Here is a 25,834-nt window from a genome sequence, read left to right as displayed (position 1 = left end):
AGAAAAGAGGAAATCGGTGAAATTCAAAAAACAATTTTAAGAAAAATGCTGTAAAGCTTAGAGAAACAACTGAAAGTGTTCCAGATGACTGAAGTATTTGGGGTCAAAGGCATCCAGGAGAACTATATGTTCTTTAAAGAACCCTTCTAAGAACTCAGAAGAACCCAAGCTCTGCCCATACTGGAGAGGGGTCGGTCGGAAGAGCAAGGAAGAAAATTAGTTTGGCTAAACCCAAACACTGCCCGAGGGCTGGAAGCACAAGAGAGAATAAGGAAGCTCTTAGGGAAGCATTTCTCAATCTTTAGTTCATTACTACCCTCCCTCCAGAGTTTTTTTTTAGATACATTGTAATGCCACAGATACACTGGTATACCCATTTATGTACTGTGGCCTGTTGGCAGGCTACAAACCTGAAGATTCGTTTACCCTGCCCCACAGACTCAATTTTTGACAGGGACAGGATTGCCCCCCTGTTGAGAACACATGGTAGAGCATGATTCTGGATTATGTTTGAAAACCATAAAAGAGCCATATGGAACTAAAAGACATGAAGAATAGTATATACATATACATTTTTTTTCCTTTATAAAGAGGTATACTTTATTGGCTCTCAAGCTGAAATATGTTTGTAAAAATATGTCTTCCAATTGTCCCAGTTTCATCTTGGCAAAATTATTAAATTCATTAAGTTATCTTCCAAAACCACCTCTACCTGTGTTGTTTTGTTTCTGGGTGGGAAGCCCTCCCCAAACTTTAAATACTCAGCATCTTTTATTTACTTACTTCTATTATGCCGGGAAGGCTCTGATACTAAACATTCATTCTTGTGACTGGTCAATTACACATGAGTATAAATTAGTTTGTATTTATTAGAGCATTTGCATTCTACAGTAGTTATTTATTATTATGAAATACCATGTTCTCTATCTAAGAGATTTTAACTCATAACAAGTAGATATTTGGGGGTAGGGGTGGGGCTTCTGAAGTCCCTCAGCTTTTTCATGTTCGGTTCCTTGCTTTGGGTCCCTGGGGAGCATGAGCCTGGGCTTTTGATGTGGAACCTCAGAACTGTTAGGGTTAGAGGAGCTTGGCTTCTTTCAACATTTGGAGGCTCTCAGCCTTTGCATGCTCCTTCCCCGACAACAGCTGATCCTCTTCTTCAGCTTCTATTTTAACCATATTGTTCTTTTCCCTCTCCTTTCCCCTCAAACCTCCAGAAACATCCTTGTTTTTCAACCTCTTTTCTCTGTTTGATTTTTGGAGCTGCACTGAAAGTCCCACGGGGGCAGAGGCCATATAGGCCATTTCTGTCTTGCTCACTTCTGTATCCACAGCACCTGTACAGTGCCTGGGACAGAGCTGCTCAAGAAACAGTTGTGGAATAAATATTTAATGGTACATTTTACAGTAAAGTTTCTAACATCTTAGAGTGTATCCATTTCCCTTTCTATTATTTTAAATTCTAGAAATGAAATTTGAGAGTGTAATTAGAAGTTATTCTTCTCAATAGGGTCATGAAATATGTATACAGAAATATTTCTATATGTAATTGGAAATTTGGAGTACTATATAAAATATGAAGTCAGAACATCAAAACCAATCCTAGATAAAAGTCACTAAATAAGCTAAATAGATGAAAGCTTTTGGGTCCTGTGTTCTCCCTGTATGTATGAGGAACTTGTCAAATCAATAAAAATTACTAACTACTCTTCCTCATATACCTTAGAGATTTATAAAAATTAGACACAGGTTCAAATATCTTTTTTTTTTTAAATGGGAAAGATATAACCTATAAATCCAACTCCTGGAAAAATACAATAGGGGATTTTTTAGCTAATAACACCTTGATTTTTAAAAATAACTATGAGGATAGCTTCTCTAGGAAAAACCAGCAAGCTAATTTGTATTATCGCCCTTGAAATTAGCAAGGTCCAGGATAATGTTCTTAAAGTCAGCAAAGTTAGGAAATACTGTACAGCATACAAAAAACCTTTCTAGTTAATGCACAGCTATGTGGATCCCTGTAACCAGAAAATGGTTAAAGTTGAGGAGGTAGCAGCTGGAGGTGTGTCTAGGGTTTGGATGTGTGTTGAGTGTTTAAGCATTTTATCTAAGGATCTGGATAACATAACGTGTTATATTTCTGTGAGTGGCTCCACAGTGGATAGAGAAGTACAGTGTTGAAGGAAAGACTGGAAATGAGCTTGGCAAAATAAAATAAAAATGAAAGGAAACAGTCAAAACTGAGCAGTGAAATTCATTTAAGGGAAGTATAGAATTGTAACTTGAAGAAAACTAAATAAACCAACCATACAAATATACTAGATTTTTGTTTGTTTTGTTATGTTCATTTTTGTATCACCAGTATTTAGAACAGTATATGTTAGCAAAGGACCAGTAAATATTTGTTGAATGACTACATGAATGAAATGCAAGATGGAGAAAGACTAGCTACATGCCATTAGGGCAAAAGTAAAATTAATCCTAAGGAGATGGTGATAGATAACTGTGCGACTGAATAGACTGTTAGAAAACACTTTTTGGACAAATCATTTATGACTATGTGTTAAAGTTTTACTTTAGTCTTACATATAAGAGAAAAGATTTCTGGTAGGTCAGTTTTAAAATTCATCCTGACTAGGGACATTTTATAAGCATATGACTGGTTAGGTATCATTGTTAGGTTAGATAAAAAAAATGTGGGTTCAAGGTCATTAGACTCTTGCCTAACAGTTGACAGTTAACTGATTACCTCTTTAGCTGGTTTCCAAGGACAAGTCTTATCCCCATTCAAGATCATGCAGGAGGCTAGCCAGTGCAATAAGGATGAAAAAAACTAAAGACATAAAGATTGGAAAGGAAGAAGTAAAAGTATCTCTCCTTACAGACTTTGTGTTTGAAATCAGGATTCCATATCCCAAGGAATCTACAAAGCAGCAAATAAAGATAAATGCCACACTAATCTCTAACGGACATGTGGGTATTTAAAATTTACAAACAAAATCTTTGAAGTAAATCTGTTGACAGTGACTGTTTCAGTCAGCCCTTGTACCTGAACTTGAAGAAGATTTTACTTATCCTGAAAGGGTATCTGATAACATAATCACATCACTAACATTTTATCTAACTTTTTTTTTACTTGACAGCTTTCCCCTAATGTACTTCAATAAGCAGAACAGCCTACTGTTGACCTAATTAAGGAATTTAAGGAGCAAATCAATTACAACGAATTATTTCCAGCATCTTTTTTACTTATGAGTGCCACATCCTGGATTATAGGAGAGGGAGCACACCTTTGGTGCTCCCTAGAGGCTGTCTAGTGTGTCTCAAACATGTTTTGAATATTAAAAAACTGCTCCTTTTTCTATTGCTCCAAATTTGAAACAATCTCAAAGCAACATTTTAAAATGTTGCCAGATAAGAATGTAGATGCCCAATGATAAAAGAAGGCCATATTGATGGCTGGCTTATTAACTACAACTAAGAAAGTGTTTAAGAAATCTCAGAATTTTAATTTCTCTAGAGGCCAGGAATCTCTTTATTATTCCGCTTGTTTGTTTTCAGTTATTTATAATTTTGAATTATCAAAAATCAGCACAAAAGCAGGAAAGCTAATTGCCCCTTCTGAAAGAACACATTTGGTTTGGGTGAGTGAAAAAATATCTTTTAGCAACTAGGTAGACTATATGGTAAGTAAATAATTTTACAGCTTCATATTGAGAAATTTTTTTTTCCTCAGTTACCAGTTACCTATTCTATTAAGCTAATTAAAAATAATTTTATCTCAATATGTGTTATTTATCATATAAATCACATAAACTAAAAACATGGTGGATGACAGCATTTAATGTGTTATGCTTTGGTTTTTAAGATAAAATTAATTTTATAAAGCATGTTATATAAGACAATTATTATCGTATTATTATTTAAATGTTATGAAGAACAAATTATATTTATGTATAGATATGATACATAGGTTAAAACCATCATATGATAGTATTTGCCAAAGGTTATTCATTATCTAATTATAATATTAGTCCCAGGTCTTAATATTAATTATGTTTAATTACAATTTACATTGCCACTTAAAAATGATATAATCACAGTTCATATTAAAAATGTATCAGGGAAATATGACATTCCATGGTTTCATATTACTGCAGGAGTATAACAAACATTAAATAAATTGGCACTAGTTATAATTCAGTGTTGTTGAACATATATACAAAGACTTAAATCTTTAGTGTAAATAATGATCTAGGGAGCAGTCTCTTAGAACTATCTGAGATGCTGTGTCCTCAGTTTTATCTGCCAGATAAAACATAATTCAACAACAACAACAAAATGATCTGACCTATGAGACAAATATCAAGAAGTTAGTAACTTCCAATTAAATAGGCATCCTATCAGAGGACAGATCAGTCATGCATGAACTAAAATACATTTTAACAGCTTTATTGAGGTATAACCTACCTTCTATAAAATTTATTTGTTTAAAGTATACAATTCAGTGGTTTTTAGAATAATTACAGAATTGTACAACCATTACCGTAATCTATCTTAGAACATTCTCATCACCCCCCAAAAAAGCCTGTAAGCATTAGCTATTACTCCCCACCATACCCCTACTTCTTCTCCCAAGCTCTAGGCAGCCCCTAATCTATCCTCTGTCTCTATGGATTTACCTATTCTGGACATTTCATGTAGATGGTATCACACAATATGTAGTCTTTTGTGACTGGCTTCTTTTACTTAGAATATATTTAAGATTCATCCGAGTTGTAGCATGTATCATTACACCATTACTTTGAGTTGCCAAATAATATTCCATTATATGGGTATACTGTATTTTCTTTTTCCATTCATCAATTGATAGACATTCAGGTTGTTTCTACTTTGGAGTTATGAGGAGTAATGCTTCTGTGAACATTCACAGGTTTTGTGTGGGCATTTGTTTTCATTTCTCTTGGATAGATATGTGCAGAAGTGGAATTGCTGGGTCATATGGTGTCTCTGTGTTTAACATTTTGATATAAATGAAGTATAATTTTTTCATCATCTCCCAAACTAGAATAAAATCAGGGCTAAGACATTTAACTGTCTTCTAAATGAAATTTAACAAAATAGTTTAACTTGTCCAAGTACTCGTTATCAGGAATATCAATTGAACTTTGAATTTTATATAATTCGGTCATAGTTTGTGAAGTACTGTTAAAGTACTACTGAATCTCTTTGAATTAAAAGTTCTGATTGAGAAATATAGAAAGAGCTACTGAAGGCTGACCAGAAAACTATTTGCATATTTTTTTAGTTCCTTATTATTAGTGACCTGGATACCACCACTACCTCCAAACTTCCCTTTTGTGCATTTTTCTTCTTTTTGTTGTGGGACAGTGGTGAATATTTTTCATATTCTCTTATTCTAGATATACATATTTATTATCTCCTGCTTGGAATATGTGAATTCATTCCTTTGAGTCTTTACAGTCTTGTTAATTTCCCTCTGGAAAGAGGTAAAGGCACTTTTAAAAGTAAAACACCTTTCATTGGCTAACATTCTTTCAGGCACTACTCGTTTGCCCAGGATGGTGATAGAGGGACTATCTTTTTAAACTGTAGATTCTATCTGTTTTGGTCTATTAGAACTACTCTTTTAATTCACTATCAGACCTAGGAGAAATTTCCCTTAACTCTTTCCTACACACTCTTATGAAATCACCCAGGCAGGTTTCCCCTTCTCCCTTCATTTCAAAGTGAATCTATTTGTTAAGGAGGTGTTTTCCTAGCACACACAGGACAAACTTCTGTGACCACTTAACTTTCATTCTTAGAGGTATTCGAAGCAAGGGAGAAGCTATACGTCTAGTAGGTGCCCGAAGAAATCACTGACCACAAAAAAACAGAGCACTATAAATAACCACTTACAGAAACAGGCAAATATACAGAAAACCTCTGAACCAATTCCTACGTACATTTTTAAGTTAGACAAATGCAAATACAAGTGCAAGTATATACACAAACCTACTATAAGCAAAACACAATAAGACTTCTGTGAATGTTGTCAAGGGGTAATTTTCGAAAAGTTAAACATGACTGAAATGAATATAGAACGAACATGTCAAAGATTTATTCAACTCCTTAATGAAGGAGCTGGCAATATGGCAAAGCGTTTGGTTTAAAGAGCATTCCAGGAACTATTTTAAAAAGGAATGTTAGGGTTTCCCTGGTGGCGCAGTGGTTGAGAGTCCGCCTGCCGATGCAGGGGACACGGGTTCATGCCCCGGTCTGGGAAGGTCCCACATGCCGTGGAGCGTCTGGGCCCGTGAGCCATGGCCGCTGAGCCTGCGCGTCTGGAGCCTGTGCTCCGCAGCGGGAGAGGCCACGGCAGTGAGAGGCCCGCGTACTGCAAAAAACAAACAAACAAACAAACAAAAAGGAATGTTAGAATAACATTGCTAGGTTAGATACAAAACTAGGTAACATCCTTCAGGGCAATAAAAAACATATGTTTTGGGTTTTCTTTTCTACCGAACAAAAATCTGCAAGTCTGGAATGTAATGAGTAGTAATTAGCAAGTCAAAAAAAAAAAAAAGTATTTCCCTAAATTATCCTTGCGTAGGCCAGTTAAACAGTTCTTCAAGATAATAATAAAAGGATATTCTGCCCTCCCTTTGCCTCACTTCCAAGTTTTAGATACCTTTTTCCCTAAAAATGCATAGTTGCTCATCCTAAACTTACTTTATAAGGGCTTTGGTTTTTCTTAGTATAATAACAGACATTTGGCCATTGAATGAGTCAAATTCAAAACACTGGCCATGGAAGTTCTCAAATTTAAAATATGGGTTGGAAACTTCGGGTTCTACACTTGACTTCCCTTCTTGGGAGTTCTTTATTTCATTCAGATATCAAAATACCTCTCTGATCTCATCCTGGGGAGGAGTTCTGCTTTAACTCCAACCCCAAGTTTAACCAATTCTTATGGCCCAGCCTACTCTCCAAGCTCTCAACTTAGATAGTAAATCACCATAAGCCCAGTAGAACAGGAGTGCTTTCAGATAGCCACTAGACTTTGACATTCAAGGGCTCAAATTGCCGTAGATCAGCAAAACATCCCAGGCTCAGGAAGAGAAGCAAGGGATCTCAATAGCGTACATGCCATGAAGTTCCTTGATCCAGCGGCTGCTCTTTTGAGATGAGCAAATCTCCATGGGACCTCCAAGAACCATTACAACAGAAATCGGCAAACTGTGGCCTGCATAGTTTGGGTCTGCAACCTGTTTTTGTATGGCCCACTTGCTGAGATTGGTTTTTACATTTTTGAAGGGTTGTTTAAAAAATTTAAAGAATATGCAACATAGACCAGATGTGACCTATAAGGCCTAAATATTTACTGTCTCTCCTTCTATAGAATAAGTTTATTGATCCCTGCATTTGAAAAACAAAAAACTTTGTACTTAGCATGTATCAAAGAATTACAATAGATTTCCTGTTTAAAAAAAAAATGCTCTCTAGTAGGCTAATTAAAAGATTTGCACTTGGTAGGGACATTTTATAGGAAAAGAAAATGGTTAGAAAAGTGTTAGATTCAACATCAAAAGAAAATAATATTTGGTTAAAGGCTACTAAACTCTTGGTTGACAGTTTATCAACTGCTTGGGTGGTAACTAAATTCCCAGAATTTCTTAATGTCATTAAAGTTCATGAGAATCAATTAATTAAGCATTGTATCAGGAACATTAATTTCTGGAAGGAGGTTGCAAGTTCTATTACACAAACAGATTTGGAAATTTGTTTTTTATAAGGCAACGTATTAGTATGTATTAAAAGCATACAGTACGTTATAATAAAAGAAAAGTAGATTTGGGTTCTTTTGATGTCACACTATTACACCTTAATTTACGACTACACAAATAAATAGGAAGATGAAAACCTTGGAAAAGAGTCAAAAGACCATGACAAAGAGGGTTACAGCATTGAAAAACTGAATCTATGTGGAATAAATGAAAGGAACTGGGATATTTCAGCTAAGACAAGGAAGACAAGCAAAAATTTAATTACTTCCAGTGATGTGAAGGGATCTCCAATGGAATCTAAAGAGTGATTGTATATATCTTCTGAAACGAGATAGAAGTTTAACTTACAGCATATGAATTTTTTTTTTTTTAGATTCTATATATATGTATTAGCATATGGTATTTGTTTTCCTCTTTCTGACTTACATCACTCTGTATGACAGACTCTAGGTCCATCCACCTCACTACAAATAGCTCAATTTCATTTCTTTTTATGGCTGAGTAATATTCCATTGTATATGTGTGCCACATCTTCATTATCCATTCATCTGTCAATGGACACTTAAGTTGCTTCCATATCCTGGCTATTGTAAATAGAGCTGCAATGAACATTTTGGTACATGACTCTTTTTGAATTATGGTTTTCTCAGGGTATATGCCCAGTAGTGGGATTGCTGGGTCGTATGGTAGTTCTATTTTTAGTTTTTTAAGGAGCCTCCATACTGTTCTCCATAGTGGCTGTTATCAATTTACATTCCCACCAACAGTGCAAGAGGGTTCCCTTTTCTCTACACCCTCTCCAGCATTTATTGTTTGTAGATTTTTTGATGATGGCAGTTCTGACTGGTGTTAGGTGATACCTCGTAGTTTTGATTTGCGTTTCTCTAATGATTAGTGATGTTGAGCATCCTTTCATGTGTTTCTTGGCAATCTGTATATCTTTGGAGAAATGTCTATTAAGGTCTTCTGCCCATTTTTGGATTGGATTGTTTGTTTTTTTGATATTGAGTAGCATGAGCTGCTTGTAAATTTTGGAGGTTAATCCTTTGTCAGTTGCTTCATTTGCAAATATTTTCTCCCATTCTGAGGGTTGTCTTTTCATCTTGGTTATGGTTTCCTTTGCTCTGCAAACTTTTAAGTTTCATTAGGTCCCATTTGTTTATTTTTGTTTTTATTTCCATTTCTCTGGGGGGGGGGGGGTCAAAAAGGATCTTACTGTGATTTATGTCATAGGGTGTTCTGACTGTGTTTTCCTCTAAGAGTTTGATAGTGTCTGGCCTTACATTTAGGTCTTTAATCCATTTTGAGTTTATTTTTGTGTATGGTGTTAGGGAGCGTTCTAATTTCATTCTTTTACATGTAGCTGTCCAGTTTTCCCAGCACCACTTACTGAAGAGGCTGTCTTTTCTCCATTGTATATTCTTGTCTCCTTTATCAAAAATAAGGTGACCATATATGCGTGGGTTAATCTCTGGGCTTTCTATCCTGTTCCATTGATCTATATTTCTGTTTTTGTGCCAGTACCATACTGTCTTGATTACTGTAGCTTTGTAATATAGTCTGAAGTCTGGGAGCCTGATTCCTCCAGCTCCGTTTTTCTTTCTCAAGATTGCTTTGGCTATTCGGGGTCTTTTGTGTTTCCATACAAATTGTGCAATTTTTTGTTCTAGTTCTGTGAAGAATGCCATTGGTAGTTTGATAGAGATTGCATTGAATATGTAGATTGTTTTGTGTAGTATAGTCATTTTCACAATGTTGATTCTTCCAATCCAAGAACATGGTATATCTCTCCATCTGTTTGTGTCGTCTTTAATTTCTTTCATCACTGTCTTATAGTTTTCTGTATACAGGTAGTTTGTCTCCTTAGGTAGGTTTATTCCTAGGTATTTTATTCTTTTTGTTGCAGGGGTAAATGGGAGTGTTTCCTTAATTTCTCTTTCAGATTCTTCATCATTAATGTATAGGAATGCAAGAGATTTCTGTGCATTAATTTTGTATCCTGCTACTTTACCAAATTCCTTGATTAGCTCTAGTAGTTTACTGGTAGCATCTTTAGGATTCTCTATGTATAGTATCATGTCATCTGCAAACAGTGACAGCTTTACTTCTTCTTTACCGATTTGGATTCCTTTTATTTCCTTTTCTTCTCTGATTGCTGTGGCTAAAACTTCCAAAACCATGTTGAATAATAGTGGTGACAGTGGACAACCTTGTCTTATTCCTGATCTTAGAGGAAATGGTTTCAGTTTTTCACCATTGAGGACGATGTTGGCTGTGGGTTTGTCATATATGGCCTTTATTATGTTGAGCTAAGTTCCCTCTATGCCTACTTTCTGGAGGGTTTTTATCATAAATGTGTGTTGAACTTTGTCGAAAGCTTTTTCTGCATCTATTCAGATAATCATATGGTTTTTCTTCTTCAGTTTGTTAAGATGGTTTATCACGTAGATTGATTTGCGTATATTGAGGAATCCTTGCATCCCTGGGATAAACCCCACTTGATCATGGTGTATGATCCTTTTAATGTTCTGTTGGTTTCTGTTTGCTAGTAATTTGTTGGGGATTTTTACATCTATGTTCATCAGTGATATTGGCCTGTAGTTTTCTTTCTTTGTGACATCTTTGTCTGGTTTTGATATCAGGGTGATCGTGGCCTTGTAGAATGAGTTTGGGAGTGTTCCTCCCTCTGCTATATTTTGGAAGAGTTTGAGAAGGATAGGTGTTAGCTCTTCTCTAATTGTTTGATAGAATTCGCCTGTGAAGCCATCTGGTCCTGTGCTTTTGTTTGTTGGAAGATTTTTAATCACAGTTTCAACATCAGTGCTTGTGATTGGTCTGTTTATATTTTCTATTTCTTCCTGGTTCAGTCTCACAAGGATGTGCTTTCCTAAGAATTTGTGATTTTCTGCCAGATTGTCCATTTTATTGGCATATAGTTGCTTGTAGTAATATCTCATGATCCTTTGTATTTCTGCATTGTCAGTTTTTACTTCTCCTTTTTCATTTCTACTTCAATTGATTTGAGTCTTCTCCCTTTTTTTCTTGATGAGTCTGGCTAATGGTTTATCAATTTTGTTTATCTTCACAAAAAACCAGATTTTAGTTTTATTGATCTTTGCTATTGTTTCCTTTATTTCTTTTTCATTTATTGCTGATCTCATTTGATGATTTCTTTCCTTCTGCTAACTTTGGGTTTTATTTATTTATTTATTTATTTATTTTTTGCGTTATGCGGGCCTCTCACTGTTGTGGCCTCTCCCATTGTGGAGCACAGGCTCTGGACGCACAGGCTCAGCGGCCATGGCTCACGGGCCCAGCTGCTCCGCGGCATGTGGGATCTTCCCAGACCGGGGCATGAACCCATGTCCCCTGCATCGGCAGGCGGACTCTCAACCACTGCGCCACCAGGGAAGCCCAACTTTGGGTTTTTTTTGGTTCTTCTTTCTCTAATTGCTTTCGGTGTAAGGTTAGGTTGTTTATTTGAATTGTTTCTTGTTTCTTGAGGTTGGAGTGTATTGCTATAAACTTCCCTCTTAGAACTGCTTTTGCTGCAACCCATAGGTTTCGGGTCATCATGTTTTCATTGTCATTTGTTTCTCGGTATTTTTTGATTTCCTGTTTAATTTCTTCAGTGATCCCTTGGTTATTTAGTAGTGTATTGCTTAGCCTCCACGTGCTTGTATTTTTTAACAGATTTTTTCCTGTAATTGATATCTAGTCTCACAGCATTGTGGTCAGAAAAGATACTTGATACGATTTCAATTTTCTTAAATTTACCAAGGCTTGATTTGTGACTCAGGATTTGATCTGTCCTGGAGAATGTTCCATGAGCACTTGAGAAGAAAGTGTATTCTGTTGTTTTTGGATGGAATGTCCTATAAATATCAATTTAGTCCATCTTGTTTAATGTATCATTTAAAGCTTGTGTTTCCTTATTTATTTTCATTTTGGATGATCTGTCCATTGGTGAAAGTGGGGTGTTAAAGTCCCCTACTATGATTGTGTTACTGTCGATTTCCCCTTTTATGTCTTTTAGCATTTGCCTTATGTGTTGAGGTGCTCCTATGTTGGTTGCATAAATATTTACAATTGTTATATCTACTTCTTGGATTGATCCCTTAATCATTACGTAGTGTCCTTCTTTGTCTCTTGTAATAGCCTTTGTTTCAAAGTCTGTTTTGTCTGATATGAGAATTGCTACTCCAGCTTTCTTCTGATTTCCATTTGCATGGAATATCTTTTTCCATCCCCTCACTTTCAGTCTGTATGTGTCCCTAGGTCTGAAATGGGTCTCTTGTAGACAGCATATATATGGGTCCTGTTTTTGTATCCATTCAGCCAGTCTATGTCTTTTGGTGGGAGCATTTAATCCATTTACATTTAAGGTAATTATCGATATGTATGTTCCTGTTTTCATTTTCTTAATTGTTTTGGGTTTGTTATTGTAGGTCTTTTCCTTCTCTTGTGTTTCCTGCCTAGAGAAGTTCCTTTAGCATTTGTTGTAAAGCTGGTTTGGTGGTGCTGAATTCTCTTAGCTTTTGCTTGTCTGTAAAGGTTTTAATTTTTCCGTCAGATCTGAATGAGATCCTTGCTGGGTACTCTTGGTTGTAGGTTTTTCCCCTTCATCATTTTAAATATGTCCTGCCACTCCCTTCTGGCTTGCAGAGTTTCTGCTGAAAGGTCAGCTGTTAACCTTATGGCGATTCCCTTGTATGTTATTTGTTGTTTTTCCCTTGATGCTTTTAATATGTTTTCTTTGTATTTAATTTTTGATAGTTTTATTAATATGTGTCTTGGCTTGTTTCTCATTGGATTTATCCTGTATGGGACTCTCTGCGCTTCCTGGATTTGACTGACTATTTCCTTTCCTATATTAGGGAAGTTTTCAACTATAATCTCTTCAAATATTTTCTCAGTCCCTTTCTTTTTCCCTTCTTCTGGGACCCCTATAATTTGAAGGTTGATGCGTTTAATGTTGTTCCAGAGGTCTCTAAGACTGTCCTGAATTCTTTTCATTCTTTTTTCTTTATTCTGCTCTGGAGTAGTTATTTCCACTATTTTATCTTCCAGGTCAGTTATGCGGTCTTCTGCCTCAGTTATTCTGCTATTGATTCCTTCTAGAGAACTTTTAATTTCATTTATTGTGCTGTTCATGATTGTTTGTTTGCTCTTTAGTTCTTCTAGGTCCTTGTTAAACGTTTCTTGTATTTTCTCCATTCTACTTGCAAGGTTTAGGAACATCTTTACTATCATTACTCTGAATGCTTTTTCAGGTAGACTGCCTATTTCCTCTTCATTTGTTTGGCCTGGTGGGTTTTTACCTTGCTCCTTCATCTGCTGTGTGTTTCTCTGTCCTCTCATTTTGCTTAACTTACTGCGTTTGGAGTCTCCTTTTTGCAGGCTGCAGGTTCATAGTTCCCGTTGTTTTTGGTATCTACCCCTGGTGGTTAAGGTTGGTTTAGTGGGTTGTGTAGGCTTCCTGTTGGAGGGGACTAGTGTCTGTGGTCTAGTGGATGAGTCTGGATCTTGTCTTTCTTGTGGGTAGGGCCGCCTCCGGTGGTGTGTTTTGGGGTGTCTGTGACCTTATTATAATTTTAGGCAGCCTCTCTGCTAATGGGTGGGGTAGTGTTCCTGTCTTGCTAGTTGATTGGCATAGGATGTCCGACACTGTAGCTTGCTGGTCGTTGAGTGGAGCTGTGTCCTAGCGTTGAGATGGAGATCTCTGGGAGAGCTTTCACCGTTTGATATTACATGCAGCCGTGAGGTCTCCCGTGGACCAGTGTGCTGAACTCAGCTTTCCCACCTCAGCGGCACAGCCCTGACACCCGGCCAGAGCACCAAGACCCTGTCAGCCACACGGCTCAGAAGAAAAGGGAGAGAAAAATAAATAAAGAAAAAAATAAAATAGTTATTAAAAAATAATTATTAAAAATAAAAATATTAAAAAGTAATTTTAAAAGAAAAAAGAAAGAGAGAAAGAAGATAGTAACCACACCAAAAAACAAATCCACCAATGTTAACAAGCGCTAAAAACTATAGTAAAAAAAAAAAACAACGGACAGACAGAACCCTAGGACAAATGGTAAAAGGAAAGGTCTACAGACAAAATCATAGAAAGAGGCATACACATATACACTCATAAAAAGAGAAAAAGGAAAAAAATGTATATATATATATTTAAAAAAAGGAGGATGAGAACAACCAAATCAATAAACAAATCTACCAATGATAATAAACTCTAAATACTAAACTAAGATAAACATAAAGCCAGGAACAACTTAGATGCAGCAAGCAAACCCCAAGTCTACAGTTGCTCCCAAAGTTCACCGCCTCAATTTTGGGATGATTTTTCGTCTATTCAGGTATTCCACAGAGGCAGGGTACATGAAGTTGATTGTGGAGATTTAATCCGCTGCTCCTGAGGCTGCTGGGAGAGATTTCCCTTTCTCTTCTTTGTTCACACAGCTCCTGGGGTTCAGCTTTGGATTTGGCCCCGCCCCTGCGTGTAGGTCACCTGAGGGTGTCTGTTCTTCGCTCAGACAGGACGGGGTTAAAGGAGCCGCTGATTCGGGGGCTCTGGCTCACTCAGGCCGCGGGGAGGGAGGGGCACGGATGCGGGGCGGGCCTTCGGCGGCAGAGGCCCACGTGACGTTGCACCAGCCTGAGGTGCGCCATGCGTTCTCCCGGGGAAGTTGTCCCTGGATCACAGGACTCTGACAGTGGCGGGCTGCACAGGCTCCCCGGAAGAGGGGTGTGGATGGTGACCTGTGCTCGCATACAGGCTTCTTGGTGGCGGCAGCAGCAGCCTTAACGTCCCATGCGCGTCTGTGGGGTCCGCGCTGATAGCCGCGGCTCGCTCCCATCTCTGGAACTTGTTTAAGCGGTGCTCTGAATCCCCTCTCCTCGCGCACCCCAAAGCAGTGGTCTCTTGCCTCTTCGGCAGCTCCAGAGTTTTTCCCGGACTCCCTCCCAGCTAGCCGCGGTGCACTAGCCTCCTTCAGGCTGTGTTCACGCCGCCAACCCCAGTCCTCTCCCTGCGCTCCGACCGAAGCCCGAGCCTCAGCTCCCAGCCCCCGCCTGCCCCGGCGGGAGAGCAGACAAGCCTCTCGGGCTGGTGAGTGCCGGTCGGCACCAATCCTCTGTGCAGGAATCTCTCCGCTTTGCCCTCTGCCCTGCTGTTGCTGCGCTCTCTTCCGTGGCTCCGAAGCTTCCCCCTCCGCCATCCACAGTCTCCGCCCGCGAAGGGGCTTCCTAGTGTGTGGAAACCTTTCCTTCTTCACGGCTCCCTCCCACTGGTGCAGGTCCCATCGCTATTCTTTTGTCTCTGATTTTTTTTTTTCTTTTGCCCCACCCAGGTACGTGGGGAGTTTCTTGCCTTTTGGGAAGTCTGAGGTCTTTTGCCAGCGTTCAGCAGGTGTTCTGTAGGAGTTGTTACACGTGTAGATGTATTTCTGATGTATTTGTGGGGAGGAAGGTGATCTCCACATCTAACTCCTCTGCCATCTTGAAGGTCTCTCCTGCAGCATATGAATTTAAAAAGAATTTTCTGACACCAAGTCATCAGGCTTTCCACAAATTTTCATAGAGACTGGGTCTTTGTTTTCAAAATTTGAATAGAGTTGGGGCTCTCTGCCCTGCGTTGAGTATATTCTTTCCTGAAGTTTTAGCTGGATAATCCCTTGAGTTCAGCCATGTGTTTTCAGTTCAGGACCATAACTGTGTGCAAACCACCACCAGATCTGCTCTCCTTTGAGGAGATTAAAACCCAGCCACTGTCCTCGGGACATACTCTGTGACAGGTGGGGTAGGGTAAACAAATATATGTGTGGCAAAGATAAGAGGTAGCACTACCATAGAAGAATAGGGAAATATTTGCAAGTATTTAAATATCTGGAAAGAGAAACAACAAAAAATATGGCTCATAAGGCAAAGACCTGGAGGAAGGGAGGGAGCCATCCATATCTGAGGAGAGAACAGCAAATACAAAGGCATATCCCTGGCATGATGGGGCAACAGCAAGAAGGCCAACGAGGGTGGAAGGCACTGAGCGAGGGGAGAATAGTAGTTATTAGGAGAAGGTACTGTAGGCTCATGAAGTGTCCTGTCCTCCTCTACTCTGAGTGAAGTGAGGAGCCATTAGAAGGTTTTAAGCAAATGAGGGTCACAGTATGACTTGAGTTTTAAAAGGATCACTCTGGTTGCAGTATAGAGAAGCCATTAGCCAAACTTTTTGGCCTCAGGGCCTTTGTAATCTTAAAAAATTATTGAAGACTCCCAAAGAGCTTTATGTGGGTTATATTTGTAGATATTTACCATTTTAGAAATTTTAAACTGTTAAGTATTAACTTATTTTAAAATAATAAGAAAACATGTTAACACAAATAATATATTTTTATGAAAATAACTATATTTTCCCCCAAAGAAAGACAATGACATTGTTTTAAATTTTTACATATTTCTTTAATGCCTGGCATTCAGTCTGTTCACTAACATCATGTAACCTCCAGAAAATTCCTCTGTACATTCACCAGAGAATGTGAGTTAAAAAGGCAACTCATGTGTAGTATTCTTATGAAAATAGTTTTGACCTCACTGACTTTCTAAAAAAGGCACACTTTGAGGAAAAAAATGGTAGAGACTAGACTGTAAGTGAGAAGGATGGAAGCATGGAGACTAGTTATGAACCTGTTGCAGTAAAGCACATGCGACATGCTGGTGGTTGGGATGTAGCAGTATAATTAATCAGAAATGGTCAGATTCTAGATATATTTTAAAAGTTGAGCCACTAGGCTTTGCTGACAGAATAGACCTGGGTGCAAGATAAAGAGGTCAAAATGAACTCCAAAGTTTTAAACCAGAGGAACTGTAATGTAGAATATTAGGGGAATAGCAGATTTGGGGTTGAAATAAAGAATTGTGTTTTGGACTTACTAATTTTGAAATGCCTATTCAACATCTAACTGTAAATGTCAAGTCAGCAGCTGGACGCATGTCTGCATTTCAAGGGAGGAACTTTTTATTGCCTTTACATCCCTCAGTAGTTTTAAAAGAAAGAATGCATAAAGGTGAGTTTTCTGAGTCTTTCAGTGTCTGAAATATATTATTCATTCTACCCTCAGATTTGAAAGTTATTTTTGGCTGGGTGTTGAACTCTAAATTGACAACTACTTTCACTAAGAATTTTAAAGGCTTTTTTTTTTTTTTTTTTTTGCGGTACGCGAGCCTCTCACTGTTGTGGCCTCTCCCGTTGCGGAGCGCAGGCTCCGGACGCGCAGGCTCAGCGGCCATGGCTCACGGGCCCAGACGCTCCGCGGCATGTGTGATCTTCCCGGACCGGGGCACGGACCCGCGTCGCCTGCATCGGCAGGAGGACTCTCAACCACTGCGCCACCAAGGAAGCCCAAAAGGCTTTTTTTTAAAACCATTTTTTTAGCATCCAGTAAGTACTGTTATTGAGAAGTCTAACAATATCAGTGGTTCTGAATTTTGTTTCTTCATATATGCCCTCTAACCCCCTTTATCTCCCAGAAGCTTTCAGGATCTTCTCTTTATCCTTGACGGTCCAACACCTCATGATGGTATGCGGCTTTAGTTATTCCTCATGCTGGACACTTTGGTCATCCTTTTTAAAAATATTGAGTCTCATATTCTGCAATTTGAGAAGATTCTCTTGCAGTATTTTCTGTGTAATTTCTCTACTCACTTCCTCTTTATAATCTTTATGAAATTTTTGTTTTTCAGATATTGGATCTGTAATCTATATATCTATTGTTTCTTCCCCATTTGCCTTTTTGTTCTACTTCAAGATGAATTTTCTCAACATTATAATCTAACCCTGATGTTGACATTTTAATTATCTTATTTTTAATTTCCAAGCTTTTTCTGATACGTTTATGGACACAATATCTTCTGCTAGCTCCCTGAAAAGGTTAATTATAGTTTAGAGGTTTTTTTAAGTGATTTGCTCTTTGCTTTGCATGTTTCTCCTGCTTTAGGCTTTTGTCTGTGTTCATTTGCTCCTTTCATTGTGTATTCGTCTTCTTTATATCTCTCTTATAAAGGCATTTATATGTGGAGGCATTCCCTAAGTAGCAGTTAATTTATAATTGTCTTCTCATTTAATAGTGAACCATAGAAAGTTGTTTGGGAGTTCTGTGCAAATTGTAGAATTTTCCCACTAAACAACTTCACAATAGGTTGCCCAGGTAGTGAGTGGCCTTTTTTGGGAAGGCTTCCACTTGGATGTCATTATTCCTGGATTACAACTCCTAGCATCTCATTGCCTTCCAAGATCATGTCTAAGTCATCTTTATCCCCCATGCAACCCAAGAGTGTGTGTGTGTGTGTGTGTGTGTGTGTGTGTGTGTATATATATATATATATATATATATATATATATATAGCAGTGTGTTGACTGGACACATAGACGTGTGGCTCTGTTTCATAAACCTAAAAGCACAGAGCAGCAGCAGGACTTGTCTCATATAGTATAGTCAGAAGTGGAGTTGAGTCTAGAACCTTGGACTTGTAGTTAAATATCCTTTCTACAACTAATACACCTCCTACATCCCATCAGAGCCTCCCTCAGGATAGAAGAGATTTTCTGCTTATTTCAGGAACCTGGAATAGAGCTAGAAATATTCTGTCTGCAGCACCAAATTTCATTTATTATCTTGTATTTTAACTTTCAAAAACATATGAAACCATGTCTCCGTTGGTTTCAGTATAACACTTTTCATCCAGAATCTTTGAGTAAAGTCTATGTACCTAGAGAATACACATGTATATCTTATGGCTTTTCACACTCCCCACGTGGATGCATTCACCTACCCCAGTGTGAGCACTGCCACATGTGGCTAAGAGTTATGAGTTCAAATGATGTCAGAGATACCCACCCCCTCCTCCTAATAGTGGCTTAAACAAGAAAAGTCATTCTTTCTTTCCCATACTAGTAGGAACATGATCATGGGGGTCTATAATGGCAAGGGTTCAGCCTCCTTATGTCTTGATGCTCCACCATTGCCATCATGTATCCCTTGTTGGTCTGACTGAAGTGACATACCCTCCTCAGAAGTGAGGATGAGGGTAGTTGAGGGCAAGCTCCTTTCCTTTAAGGACACAAGTCAGAATCAAAGATATCTTTTCTATTTCACTGGCTAAGACTAAGTCACATGGTCACACCTGCCTGCAAGGGGGCTGGAACAGGCATATAAAAATTATCTTTTAAAAAGGAGACACTGGATACCAGGAGACAATAAGTGATCTTTCCTACCGTGGTGTTGCCATCTTATAGCTCAGGCCACAAAGAGCACAGAGCCATGGTAGCACCTTGCAAGGAAGATTCAACATGAAGGCTCTTTCAGTGACTACTCCTGGAAATAGTGACTCAGCTTCCAGGAAGTCTCCTGTAAGGGGACGGATCAGTCCTGCAGCTGCAGCTGCTGGCCATCCTGTACACCCCAGAAAGGCAGCGGTGTTCTTGGATGGCAGCAGTCAGAGGAACTGCCTTTCCACGGTGGTGTGATTTTCATGCTGGCAGGTCTAACCACCTGAAGGTGGGGGGTAGGGATGGGTACTTGTTCTTAGGAACTGCTCCATTGGCCTTATCTTTACTAGTCTTAGCTATTGAGGTTTCCTTAAAGCTTTGGGTCATGCTCCAGGGATGCTAGGTGCCGAGGAAGCTTCAGGAACCACATAGTCAGGAATGGGGTGGGGAGGATCTAACAGATTTGCATATCTGGGACCTCTAAACTTCCAGATACCTAGTTCAAGAGTTGGGGTAGGTTGGCATTTTCATGGGTTTTTGTTTCAGTATATCCATGCAGCAAAGACAGGTAAAACAGGTAAATTAGAGGTGGTTGATTTGAAGAAACTGGCCTATCTTGAGGTAAGTGGAAAAAATTACCAGATGTTTTAGAGGACACCACAGTTTGGGGGTACTTTTAGGCATATTCCATGAACAGTAGATATAGAGAAACATACAGTAAGTGGGATTTTCAGAATTCAGAAGCTTCCCAGGAGAGAAGCCTAGCTAATATTTTCTTAATTAAATAATGAGGTTGATAATTGTCATATTTACTGCCAAGCATTTTTCTAAGTGTGCATAATTTAAAGAGATTGCCACAGACCTAGATTTCAAACCTAGGTCTTTCTGGCTGTAAAATTTGCATTTTAACCACTGCATTATGTTATGTTGAACAAAATGGTAAGTAGAGATAACTTACTTCCATTTTTAGTTTAATGTGGCTGCTTATGACTAAACTTAGGGTTCTCAGAATACAGATGTTCAATGACGTAACATATACCCATAAGGCAATAACAGGAATACTTTTATTAGTTTTACTGTTGGCATATATTTCTTTGGACTAAGGATTTCATATCAGCCTAAGTGTACAAAACTAGAATCACTTCATAGAGAAAAGAATTTGCACAAATTACCCTGAGGTTTTGTATTAAAATGCTATTAATATCTCACTGATGCCATAAGAAGGAACATAGCCCACCTTTATGAATGATTTTGCCTAGTAAGCTCAGTCAGCAGTGGCCATTGTGGTTTGGAAGAAAGATGCTTAGTATGACGACAGTCTGTTTCTACAAAATTTTCAGGAGACCTATTCTTCAATAGAAGGGAAGAGAATATTAGACCCAAACTGGAGCCGTGCACAAAGGACCGGATCACATTAGAATATTTGATGTGCAAAAACAAGAATGTTTTAGGTGAGGCAACAAGGTGTGTTATTGATGTTAAGCAGCAGACATATTTATAGAGACTGAGGAATGTGAGTGTCTGACTGCGAGCAACTTTACGTTCACTCAGCTGTATTGAGATTTTTTTTATTAGATTGAAATATACCATGCTTTCAAAAAGTCCCCTTGTGCCACATCCAAATAAGAGCAGAATAGGTCCCTTATATGAGGAAACCACAAGTCTTGAAAACAGTGGTGTTCCTTGATGTTCTTTGGCCGCACTACTGTTTGGTTTAACTAGCATTTCTGGTAATGGAATTGCTTGAGTCTCATAATTAGTTTGCTTAGAATTTTGTTTCTGCCAGACCTCTTCCTGTTGACACATTCAAACTGAATCAAAATTATTTGTATGACATCATAAGCAGTGTAGGTATAGCATTTGAAAACAGTCTAAGGCTCTGATATATTAGTTAATCTATTTGGGTGTGTTTGCTTGGAAACCTGGAATGAAGCCTGTTTTAAAATATATTTGTTTTTAGACTATAATCTGAGAAAGAGAAAATTTTTCATCTCTATGACATTTTAAGAGAGTCATTCCCAATCTCTCAGCATCGCATACTCCAACTAATTTATTTAGTGAAAGTGGGGAGAGTAGCAGAAACGCTACCTAAGCATCGTCAGTATTTTTATATTAGAATCACCTATGAAGAAGGTTAAAGAAATCTTCATTATCTTTCCTAAACTAAGTATTTGACATAAAAATTGAAACTGTGTATTATCTTTCATTATCAAGTAATAAACTATAAATTTTTATTAAAAATATGGATGTACAACAGGAAAATAGACTAGCTGTACTCTCATTTAGCTATGGGGTGCGGTAGATTCTACTCTTAAAATTCTTTAAAATTATTAAGTGCTTGACCAAGAGACTGAAGAGCTAAGAGATTTAAAGCCAAAAAGCTAGGAGTCAGCACCAATGGAAAAGCAAACAGAAAGTTTAAAGATAACATCTCTTAATATGTTATACTCTGAATATAATATGAATTTAAAAGAAAGCATCTCTGATATTATAATGTAAGTTAATAGGACATGTTAAGTCGTAGCACTCCCAGTTTTTAAGAAACCCTTCTTTAGAGTAAGGGAAAACACCCTTTCCTGCCAACTAATTCCTAAATTAAATCAGGAAGAAATTCAATTTTCAATTCTGTTATCCATGAAATGTTAGGTTTAGTGACTTACTTAGAATAATTGGCTCTAAAACCAGATCACCTTGGTTGCATCCAGGCTCTTCTACTTACTGCTGTGTAACCCTAGGCAAGACGTTTAACCTTCCAAGGTCTCCGTTTCTTCCGTAAGGGTACCTAGAGCCTAGGGATGTTCGGGGATTAAATAATATGATACATGTGATGTGCCTGACACTGTCTAGGCACATAGTAAACCTTAGCTCCTGTTGTGGTGGAGATGGGATTTTTCTTTATCCATAAAGAGATCTTTGCTGGTAAGACCCACACTCACTGTTATTCTAAAATAAAACACCTGTAAAGTAAAAATGGACCCCATCAAAACTACAGTTCTAGTGTTCGATGCATCATCCACATTAGAAAATGTCCTGGAGGGGTAAATCATCGCCATGCCTGTGGAGCTCCTTGTCATTATTCCTCAGACAACGAGGTCAGAGGCTGGGAGTGCCAAAATGTGCAAGGCAGCGTCTGCCCTTACAGAATTTATAGTGTGGGCGGGGAGATGGATTCATATATAAATAACCCCGGGGAGTGAAGGAGTGAACAGAGCAGGTAGGGAGAGTGTTGATCTTGGACTGCCTATGAAGACACCCAGCCACAGCCTTCCAAAATAGGACACTGCAGTTGTGGTCATGACCCCGTCAAACGTTACCCTCTTCCCACAGGAGGGTGGGCCACCTGGGGAAGCCTGTCATTCTGATGTGGTGATCGGGGGAGAGGTGAGGTACCTATTAACTACAGACATGATACGAAAATATGAGTTCATAGAGTACTGAAAGCATTTTAAGTAAGTGAACTCTGCTTTGGTAGGCACAGATAAAGCTCCAGTTTTTCCTTAAGACATCACCTATGACATCATCATAGGTTTACTTTTTAATCACAAAAAGAGGAAGTACGAGGTTTCTAGGGAAATAGATCTCCACCTCAGCTGCATGTTGGAATCACCTGGGCACCTTTAAAGAAGACACTTCATGCCTGGGGTATGTTCTGATTTAACTGGACCCGGGTATTAGTATTTTTAAAACTTTCCAGCTGATTCCACACATTGAGAGCCACCACTCTATGTCCCCTGCGTTTTGTTTCCCCCAAAATTTTCTAATAAATTTCAGGAGCCCGGCTCAGCCCAGATTCTGTCAACAGGTTTTGCAGTGGGTGATTCCTGATTGAGCACCAGTACATGTGTTTCCCCTTTGGAAGCACATGGCACTCTCTGCTGTTTCAGTAAGTGATGCTGGCTCCTGGGGAAATACTCACCTTAGGCTCTGAGCAGAGCAGCGGTGGGCTTTCTCAGCTAGCACTCCACCCCCAGAGAGCAAGTCGCGCCCATTTTGCACATCTCAGTGGCATGACCAACCCACAGGTTTTGTTCTAGAACCGTCTATTGAATAATATAACAACAGGTTCTTCCTGTCTACCCTAAACCTCTCATGCCGCCGTTTGAGGGCCTGTTTTTACATCTGAAATTGAAGCACTTTGTAGTCGGTACCTTAGTCTATCCATATACTTCTAGGTTCTTGAATCATCTGTTAGACTTACATATTCCTTTGCTTGTCTCGATTTAGGTAAGCTGTCTCCTTAAATTCTGTTTCTCTTGCTTTATTCTTTCAATCAAAAAATACCTACTGAATGACAAATATGGGTCAGACACTCTCCTGGACATTAGGGACAAAATAGTGTCCAAATCTGACAAAAATTCCTGCCTTCATGGGACTTATGGTCAAGGGGGAGGAGACAAGAGAAACACATAAGTAACTAAAATGTGTAGCGTGTTCAAAGGTGCCAAATGCTATGGAGAAAAGTAAGGCAGGGCAGGAAGAAAGGGAGTGCCGGGGCTGCGGTTGTAATACATGAAATCAGCTTTGCTGTATTATCCACACGAGAGCTGGTGAAGGCTTGGCCCAGAGTGGTAGTGACAGAAATGGTGAAAAGTGGTTGGAATGCAGATAATTTCTGGTATCAGGAAGAGGAGAATTCCAGGCAGAGGGTACTGCACATGCAAAGGCCCTGGGGCAGGAGTGAACCTGGGATGTTGAAAAAACTGCAGGAAAGACCAGTGTGGCTGGAGCTAGCCAGAGTGAAGGAGGCTATGACACTGGCGCTGAGCGTGGGAAGAGTGCAGACTACATAGGGCCTAGTAGGATTTTTGTAAACATTTTGGCTTTTTCTGAGTAAGACGGAGTTGTCAGAAGGTTTTGAGCACAGGAGAAACCCAATATTTTAATAGGATCATTCTGCCGCTCAGTTGAGACAAATCTATACGGGTCAGTGGTAGAAGCAGGGAGACCAGTTGTGAGGCTATTGCAGTAATCTAGCTGAGAGATGATGATGGCTTGGACCAGGGTAATAGCAATAGAGCTGAGTTGGAAATACTGAAATCTGGATATATTTTTGCAGGTGGAACTTGCTCTTAAATAACTGTCTATCTAATATTTTTCCACATTCCTCTTGAAAGATGGAACTCAGACTCCAGTAAGGGACTGAATAATGCTAGTTATAGCAAAAGGCTGACTTACAGGCTCTTCTTACCACCAGTTTAGTATCATGTGTTTTGCAGAATGATGGTAGATTCACCATGGCTTCCCACAGTCCTGACTCTCCCATCCTCCTGCACTTGTGCTTTGCCAGTCATTTACCATTGAGAATTCTGACCCAAACTGTCAATGATCACTCTTGCCTGCCGTTGCTTAGTAAGTACCTGTCCTTCCCTTCTTGCAGTCTTTACCTTATTCTATGGTAGGTCCCTGGACGGTGTTTTAGACAGGCAATGGAAGTAGAGGAAAGAATATGATACTGCTACAGTTATTATCTAGGAGCCCAAGTTCAAAATAAATCAGGCCGAGAACCTCTCTTTTCCCACTCCTCTCCTATCTTCCCTCTCCCAACTCCCTGAACAAGGCAGAGAAAGATTTTCCTTTTCAACCTCCGCATAAATCTCGCAGGTGGCCTTTTATACCTTCTTTGCTTCTCCTCTGCCCTGAAGCAGAGTGTGGGTATCATGAGAAGATGCAGAGTGTTGCAAAAACAAATCTGGTGGTTCTCTTCTTCAAAACTAAGTGCACTAACTCTAAATTCTGGTATTTACAGAAATATTTCTGTTATACAGGCATACCTCACAGGTGTTGTGTGTTTGATTCCAAACCACCACAATAAAGCAAATATTTCAATAAATCAAATCACACCAAATTTTGGTTTCCCAGTGCATACAGAAGTTATGTTTATAGTACACTGTAGTCTATTGTGTGCAATAATAGCATTATATCTAAAAAATAATGTACATACCTTAATTTTAAAGTACTTTATTGCTAAAAAATGTTAACCGTTATCTGACAATGTAGGGTGGCCACAAACCTTCAATTTGTGAAGAGCAATAAAACAGGTATAATAGTTATTCATTTTTAACAACTGAGAGAATTTCAGAATCCGTGTATACTCATTCTTCATCATTCATTCATTCAGCAACTATTTACCGAGTCCTTTTTATGTGCCAGGCACTGTTCTGCACACTGGGAGGTACGAGTGAACAAAACAAAGTCCCTGTTTCTTATGGAATGTACCTTATAATGCAGGAGACAGACAAAAACACTAGTAGACACGTATGTAGTACATCTGATAAAGATAATGCTGTTGATAAAAGTCACTTAGGAGAATGAAAAACTGGAATGCTTGGATAGTGTGCCACTGGTGGTGACAAGTTAGTATTAATATTTTAAAGAGGGTCACCAGAGACAGTGTCCCATTATCATGTTAATGATAATATGACATTTTCACGGTAACCTAAACAAGTGAGAGAGTAATTCAATCCCACATCTGGTGGGAAAATGCTCCTTGCTGTAGAAGTCCTTAGGTAGTTTTCTTCTCTCTGTGTACTTCCAAAGTGACTTCATACTGTCCCATGGCTTTAATCACTTCCTATACCCTGATGACCCCCAAATTTATATCTCCAGCCCAGATCTTTCCTAACTCTAGCCTAGTATATCCAACTGTTTCTGGAGTCCCTCCACTTGTTCGTCTGAATAGATGTCTCATATTTAACATGTCTCTAACCAAATTCCTCATCCCCCCCTCCCCAAATTTGCTCTTTCTGTCATTTCCTTCTCCCTTCAGAAAATGTCA

General features: G+C 38.8%; 1 protein-coding gene across 2 annotated transcripts in view; it reads left to right on the top strand.

Annotated features, from left to right (window-relative positions):
- The window catches only part of LRRC8C (leucine rich repeat containing 8 VRAC subunit C), a 91,692-nt gene that overhangs the window by 3,920 nt on the left and 61,938 nt on the right, over positions 1 to 25,834 (top strand). Inside the window, exon 1 of one of the 2 annotated variants that reach the window (XM_060303065.2) lies at positions 17,113 to 17,232. The exons of the other annotated variant lie outside the window; for it this stretch is intronic. The gene's annotated coding sequence lies outside the window, so the exon portion shown is untranslated. Of the gene's footprint in view, positions 1 to 17,112; positions 17,233 to 25,834 lie in introns of those variants that run through there. 2 annotated transcript variants of the gene reach the window in all.

Source organism: Globicephala melas, chromosome 1 (genome assembly GCF_963455315.2).
Source record: "Globicephala melas chromosome 1, mGloMel1.2, whole genome shotgun sequence".
Taxonomy (NCBI): Eukaryota; Metazoa; Chordata; class Mammalia; order Artiodactyla; family Delphinidae; genus Globicephala; species Globicephala melas.
The sequence above is the reverse complement of the archived record's forward strand: the minus strand, read 5'-3'. Positions and strand labels throughout refer to the sequence as shown.